The sequence below is a fragment of the Eurosta solidaginis genome, unplaced genomic scaffold (assembly GCF_040869045.1).
Source record: "Eurosta solidaginis isolate ZX-2024a unplaced genomic scaffold, ASM4086904v1 ctg00000120.1, whole genome shotgun sequence".
Taxonomy (NCBI): domain Eukaryota; kingdom Metazoa; phylum Arthropoda; class Insecta; order Diptera; family Tephritidae; genus Eurosta; species Eurosta solidaginis.
In genome coordinates, this window is record NW_027136879.1 from 2,656,669 (window position 1) to 2,664,992 (window position 8,324).

The following is an 8,324-nucleotide window of genomic DNA, read 5'->3' on the forward strand; positions in this document are numbered from 1 at the left end:
TCCATTAGCTGATTTGTTTTCCCATTTTGCTCATATCTACTCTACAGCGTTCATTGTTCCCATATTACTCTGCAATGTAGTGACTACACGTACGCTTACATTTTGTATTCCCCGTGCCGTCTGCGACGATGATTAATTACCAAAAATATTAACGAAAAATTCCGCGAATTATCTGTAAATTTTATGCTGAGGCAGTGGACCCATCTACCCCGCTCTGTACACATCCATGTTTTCAAACAAGAATTTTGTACAACCTATTGGTGATGTTGCTCTAATCCTTTGTGCTTGATTGTGTGGTTATTGACAGTCAGATCACAAGAACTCGTTAGCGGCAGCGGTGTTTAAACATCAGCGGCTTTGAATAAAAGGTTATGGACAATGAAGGTATGACGACATACGTTAACATTGTAGCTACTATTAAAATCTAGATCGGATTTCTTAGTGTGAAATGTGCACTGAAATTAACTAATGCTTCAGATTCAGAGGGTAGAGAAGTGCCCACATCAGAACCACACAAACATGCCTTCGAGGAGTTGTTTTGCGGTTGCAACAACAACATATTTTATTAAACAAAGATATATCATATCACATTATGTCAAGTCGTGTTCCTAATGAATTTTCAGTTACGACTTGGTGTTAGGCTTGATATTCACTGCCCAAATTAGATGGTTAGGTTAGGTTAGGTTAGAGTGGCCACCGGTGCGAGCACCAGTGCACTTAGGCCCAAAAGTTCCCATTGTGATACCACATGCATCTCTCCCCTATTTAAACGAACAGGTCGATTCAGCAAATGTCAGGAATTTCTTAGGTTCCAACTTAGCCAAATCACAAAGATCGTCAAAGAAGGGAGATCCCAGAGATTTCTTCCTCTTGCGACAAAGCGCAGGACAGTCGCACAGAAAATGTTTCTATCTCCTCTTCACCTTTGCAGCTCCTGCAGTAATCATTAAAAGGAGCACCCAGTCGTTGTGCATGCTTCCCGATTGCTATGTGGCTGGTTGTAAGTCAAACCACCAGAAGAAGGAAACTTCTTGTACGTCTCGCGTCCCATTCGTACCACATACGCCCGCTTCCCTAAGGAAAATTCGTTTCAAGGTGAGCTTACTGTTAGCGAGCGGCATGCTCAATCCCTTCCAGGACCACGAAAGCGGAACGGATGTGTCCGCTCTTGTAAGTTCGTCAGCCATCTCATTGCCCGGTATTTCCGGGTGTCCAGGCACCCATACCAGATTGAGGGAAGTTTGCTCAGTGGTCTCGTTAAGAGATTTGCGGCATTTCTCCACTGTACTGGACTTACATGTCTGGTTGTCAGAGTAAATACAAATTTTATTATAACCGTGAACATCATTCCTCAGGTGATCAACGGCCTCATTTATAGCAGCCACTTCCGCCTGGAAGACGCTGCAATAATCGGGTAGGCTAAAGGATAGATTCAACCCTATTTGAGATGCAAAGACTCCGCTGCCCACATTTTTATCCAGATCGGAGCCGTCAGTATAAATCTGTAGCCTATCGCTCAGATTCGCGGGCTCCTTCGACCAATAGTCCCTATCCGGGATAACAACCCCATACTTCGTATCGAAAAATACAGTCGGAGCGCAATAGTCCGACGAAGGCGAATCCAGATTCTTAAGGATGGCTGCATGGGCAACCACATTGTCTCTCCAGCCGGATAACTCCCGCAGCCGTAGAGCAGAAAAGACCGCACATTGCTTGGCCATTAAATCTATTAGCAACACATTAAAAAGGGTATCCAGCGCCTCCGCAGGGATGGTGCGTAGAGCACCCGGTACGCAGACTAGAGGACTTATTTGTACTTTCTGGAATACTCGTAGATTCGATTTTGTATATAAGCTCGTCCACCAAACCAAAGCCCCGTATAGACGGATTGGTCTAACCACAGCAGTGTAGAGCCATCTTCGTGCAATAGCTCCCCTAGTGCTGTACGATGCCAGAGTTGCTGTCCTCACACGCTCCTGAGCGTTTTTCCTCCAGGATAATTTCCTATCCAAAATTACTCCTAGGTATTTGGCGGAGTCCCTCAGCGTCAGGGTCGTCGTACCCGCGAGCACCGGCAGCTGCAACACAGGAATCTTATATTTCCTAGTGAACAGAACCAGTTCAGTTTTGGCTGAATTGACCGATAGAACTTTACTCCTGGTCCAGTCCTCCACCATTTTCAGCTTAGTTTGCATTAGATCGCATAGTGTCTGCGGAAACTTCCCGCTAACTAACAGCGCGAGGTCATCAGCATATGCGATTACCTTGCTGCATCCGTCCCCCTTGCTCAAATTAGATAAAAACATTAAAATTTAGATTATATGTGGGTATGCCAGCTCGTACTCCATAGACCCTACTATAATAAATAAGACCATATCGAATCATATTAGAGCAAATCATGTGAGATTTCACAAAATCACATCACACTGTCAGCTCAGGCTACATCACATTGGGTGGTATTATTTTACAAAAATTAGTTCATTTAGAGTTCAGACAGATCAGATCTAATAACACAGCAATTTAAACATAAAATGCACACGAGATCACATTATTTAATATATTGCTAGACAAAATTAAAAGTATTCCACTTGTAACCCAGTTAATATGCAATTTAACGTATGCGCCAACAAGGTGAGAATAAAAGCAGTAAGCTTAACAAAAAATAAAGCGAAGCATACATCGTCACAGTTTTAGGACAGTGAACTCGCCCAGCGAAATTAGGTTTACTGCTATGCATTCGAAACTCTTTTAGTGTATTATTATTTATGTTTATTTACATATGAGCATTTACATACAGCAGCGTACAGAAAAATAGGAGTGCCAGTTTTTATCAAGTTTCGTCAATTTAATTATCTTTCTTTTATTGTCGATATCGCAAGATAGGCTTATATTGCTTTATACAATGGTTTTTGTTATTAATATTAGAAAAAATTATAAAATTTACGCACGGTGATGGTTACAAGAACCTGTTTCCGAATTTTACATCTCCGTCAGCTAGGTTTCTATGAGATGAGTATTGAACTCTAAATTTCTTAAACTTCATACTGGTATTAAGGCAGATGTCTCTATCAACTCAGTCCCACTAAATGTCCCGCTGCACATTTTGTAAATTATCTCTACGTATTGCCTTTTTTGTTGCTATTCCATTTTTATACACAATTTGATACATATGATTACTATGTATTTGTTTTTTAATCCAAATTGAGTGGAATATTTACAGGCGCGCTTCAACAGAGCCTAGTAACATTGGATTTTCAGCAGTGTTTTTTTATTCTTAATGACTCCGCTGTTGACTACTATATCAATATTATCTCGAGATTTCGAGTTCTCTGCTCAGCTTCCGAAAAGCTAGCTGACGAAGAAGTGAAATTCAGAAACATATACTCAGTAAATCTGTCATTTTTCTCTAATATCAATTCGATATTTTAAGAAAAACTTCTATGAATTTTCTAACTGAAACTCGAGAAGTTCTTTGCATTATTTTAAGTCCGAAGTTTTGTAGTCATATCATTTTTAGTCTAACAAAGCACAAGTTATGGGTCTCTCAAAATTTGCATTAATAAACATTTTCTTTTTAAGGGTGTTTTTGATTTTCTTTCACATAAAGTGTGATAAAATTTCTTTCTTATATGGATGAAACCCTGAAACACTAGCTAGCTTTTTCTAAAGTTTTTCGAAATTACATTTCATCGACTTGAAAATTTTGTCCTTCCGTACATAGTAAGCATGTGTAAAAATATTTCATTTTCGGCGAGAACCTCATAAGTGCATTAACAATTCGACAACTGGTTTCTTGTAGAAAATAAAAAAACAAGGTGAGAATCAATTTTCAGTGACACACTGACATATCAGCCGTAACCACATTTTTTTTTAATTTACCAACAATGCATTTAAAATCAACTGTCATAATTATAATAAATTCAAATTGTGCAATCATCAAGAAAGTAATTAAATCTTTTCTTTTGCATTGCATACGTTACTGATTTTATAATCAAACAGTGCTGGGAACAACCCCCGAAATGCAATTGTTTAGAGTTTTCAAGTATACTTCAGCATCCTCTTAAGTGGTTGCCGTAAAAATTTGTCAACTATTTCCACATATCACCTCAAGGGTTGAAAAGTTGCTCTAAATGCAGATTATAGACAAAATGTTTGTCATTATATCAGCAAGAGTTTAATTTTTTGATTGTATTATTGTTATATGTACCCAACCAACATTTATGCTTGTCACTGAAAAAGTTCTGTTGAATGCGCCGAAAAATATTCCACAAAGTTTTGCATTAAAACATATAGTACATATTTGTACAAAAGTAGAAGCAAGAAAGAGGCAAAAGTTTGAGAAAAATTACACAGCTTACACCGGGGATTTCAAATGGCTGAGTGGACAGAGGCAGATGCCTAATGATACTCGAACCCGTATGATACTCGAATTTAAAGGTAGGGCCCGAAAAGTAGCTAATGGAAAAAAGAAATTAAATTCTGAAACATAACCTTTTAACTATTTCCGCAACATGCCAATTCTTTAATTTTTCTCCAATATCGAAACCTTGAGGCTCATTTGAGGTCCATGTCAATTCCATAATCTTAGATCTAAATTGTATCTCGGAAGTGTTAAGCATTAAGGATTTGTCGAAATTTAGTCAATTTTTTGTAGCGCTCATTGGGTGGGATTTTGTTCATATAGCAAAGTAGAGATTTATTTGCTTTCAACAAAATCATCATTATCATTACTTTTATTGTTATACTTCAACTATGCTCCAACATTGATTCATTATTAACGGTGTATCGGTACGCGTGTGTCAACACACACGTTTAAGTACTCAAGGATAATTCATGCGTAAGTCAGTGCATGTGCTTTATGTATGCGTTTTTTATATTAAATATTTACATTAGGGTGCGCACATCATTTGCTCAAGTCCTGTTTAAGGTTATAAACCCTTGTTCTAAGATGGTTTTCCACACTTTTTCATTGTAATCTTCATGTCTCGGTTGCACCGACTCACGAAAAAATTGTTCTGTACCTTGGACTATACGTACTCCGGGGCGCTGATTCGTAATATTTAGTCAGATCTTCAAAATATTGGGAAAATTACAAAAAAGACGTAAGCGCAAAATCATGAAAATAAAATAAACAATTTAGATTAGGGATGAACATTTGCGTTGCTACTTGGGATGATCGGGATCTGAAAGTTCTATCTCGGGATCACGTGACTATCCCAAAATATATCCTATAAACATTTCTTTAAGGGGATTTGACAAAAAGTGCAACACATATGTACATATATATGTATATATAATATAAAAACACCAGTTATGGTAATTCATATGTTTCTGTTTAATTTTAAATTAAATTCTCCTCTGAACATTTACATCACCTGTTTTATTCTAACAGTTTGTAGACACAGAAGAATAACACTGTACGCAAGTCATTTTGTGGCAAGTTTGATTGAAATCAATTGCACATTAAACGAGTATGCGGAATACGAAAATAATACTAGTTTTGTCAAATTGGTTCTACTTTCTGAGATATTCAAACGTAAATGTGCAAAAAACATGTTTTTTAGGTACACGGCTAAAAGTTTGAGCCGAAAAGTGCTACATACATATATGACCAAATAAAATTTGGCTTAAAATTTAGATTTAAGTGATTTTCCTGGAAATGAGAGCGCTAAACTAAGTTTAAATTTTAATCTAGAGAAGTATACACTTTCTGCTAAACCTAAGAGGAAAGGACTAGTGGGCGTTGACCTGGTTTCGAACCGACGCGCCCCTGATTGAAAGAGATTTCCCTGCCTACTGAGCCACCAGATCTGCGTGAAAAAACTTATCATAACGCCTTTTATGTATAAAAGATATCGAAAAAAATCTATGACTTGCAGCACTTTTTACAAGTGAAATTTTTATACTCAGTTGAGCAGAGCTCACAGAGTATATTAAGTTTGATTGGATAACGGTTAAAAATAAATAAATATAAGGCGCGATAACCTCCGAAGAGATCTAAGGCCGAGCTTCTCTTCCAATTTGCGTCGTGCTCCTCTTGATTTTCCCTACAAATTGGCCGGACGGGACCTACATGATTTTATGCCGACTCCGAACGGCATCTGCAAGGCAGATGAGTTTTCACTGAGAGCTTTTCATGGCAGAAATACACCCGGAGCGCTTGCCAAACACTGCCGAGGGGCGACCCCGCTTAGAAAAATTTTCTTCTAATTGAAAAACCTTATTTCTAAAATTTTTGATGTTGCTTTGCCCGGGGTTTGAACCCAGGGCATCCGGTGTGGTAGGCGGAGCACGTTACCATCACACCACTATGGCCGGATAACGGTTGGTTGTACATATATAAAGGAATCGAGATAGATATAGACTTCCATATATCAAAATAATCAGGATCGAAAAAAAATTTGATTGAGCCATGTCCGTCCGTCCGTCCGTCCGTCCGTCCGTTAACACGATAACATGAGTAAATTTTGAGGTATCTTGATGAAATTTGGTATGTAGATTACTGAGCACTCATTTCAGATCGCTATTTAAAATGAACGATATCGGACTATAATCACGCCCACTTTTTCGATATCGAAAATTTCGAAAACCCGAAAAAGTGCGATAATTCATTACAAAAGACAGATAAAGCGACGAAACTTGTTAGATGAGTTGAACTTATGACGCAGAATAGAAAATTAGTAAAATTTTGGACAATGGGCGTGGCACCGCCCACTTTTAAAAGAAGGTAATTTAGAAGTTTTGTAAGCTGTAATTTGGCAGTCATTGAAGATATCATGATGAACTTTGGCAGGAACGTTACTGCTTTTACTATATGTACGCTCAATAAAAATTAGAAAAATCGGAGAAGGACCACGCCTACTTTTAAAAAAAAAATTTTTTTAAAGTAAAATTTTAACAAAAAATTTAATAACTTTACATTATATAAGTAAATTATGTCAACATTCAACTCCAGTAATGATATGGTGCAACAAAATACAAAAATAAAAGAAAATTTCAAAATGGGCGTGGCTCCGCCCTTTTTCATTTAATTTGTCTAGGATACTTTTAACGCCATAATTCGAACAAAAACTAACCAATCCTTTTGAAATTTGGTAGGGGCACAGATTTTATAACGTTAACTGTTTTCTGTGAAAATGGGCGAAATCGGTTGATGCCACGCCCAGTTTTTATACACAGTCGTCCGTCTGTCCTTCCGCATGGCCGTTAACACGATAACTTGAGCAAAAATCGGCATATCTTTAATGAACTTAGTTCACGTGCTTACTTGAACTCACTTTATCTTGGTATGAAAAATGAACGAAATCCGACTATGACCACGCCCACTTTTTCGATATCGAAAATTACGAAAAATGAAAAAAATGCCATAATTCTATACCAAATACGAAAAAAGGGATGAAACATGGTAAGGTAATTGGATTGTTTTATTGACGCGAAATATAACTTTAGAAAAAACTTTATAAAATGGTTGTGACACCTACCATATTAAGTAGAAGAAAATTAAAAAAGTTCTGCAGGGCGAAATAAAAAACCCTTAAAATCTTGGCAGGTACTACATATATAAATAAATTAGCGGTATCCAACAGATGATGTTCTGGGTCACCCTGGTCCACATTTTGGTCGATATCTGGAAAATGCCTTCACATATACAACTACCACCACTCACTTTTAAAACTCTCATTAATACCTTTAATTTGATACCCATATCGTACAAACACATTCTGGAGTCACCCCTGATCCACCTTTATGGCGATATCTCGAAAAGGCGTCCACCTATAGAACTAAGTCCCACGCCCTTTTAAAATACTCATTAAAACCTTTCATTTGATACCTATATTGTACAAACAAATTCTAGGGTCACCCCTGGTCCACCTTTATGGCGATATCTCGAAACGGCGTCCACCTATTGAACTAAGGATTATAAAAAAAATAAATGTAAGGCGCGATAACCTCCGAAGAGATCTAAGGCCGAGCTTCTCTTCCAATTTGCGTCGTGCTCCTCTTGATTTTTCCCTACAAATTGGCCGGACGGGACCTACATGTTTTATGCCGACTCCGAACGGCATCTGCAAGGCAGATGAGTTTTCACTGAGAGCTTTTCATGGCAGAAATACAATCGGAGCGCTTGCCAGACACTGCCGAGGGGCGACCCCGCTTAGAAAAATTTTCTTCTAATTGAAAAATCTTATTTCTAAAATTTTGGATGTTGCTTTGCCCGGGAGTTGAACCCAGGTCATACGGCGTGATAGGCGGAGCACGCTACCATCACACCACGGTGGCCGCCAACTAAGGATTACTCCCTTTTAAAATACTCATTAACACCT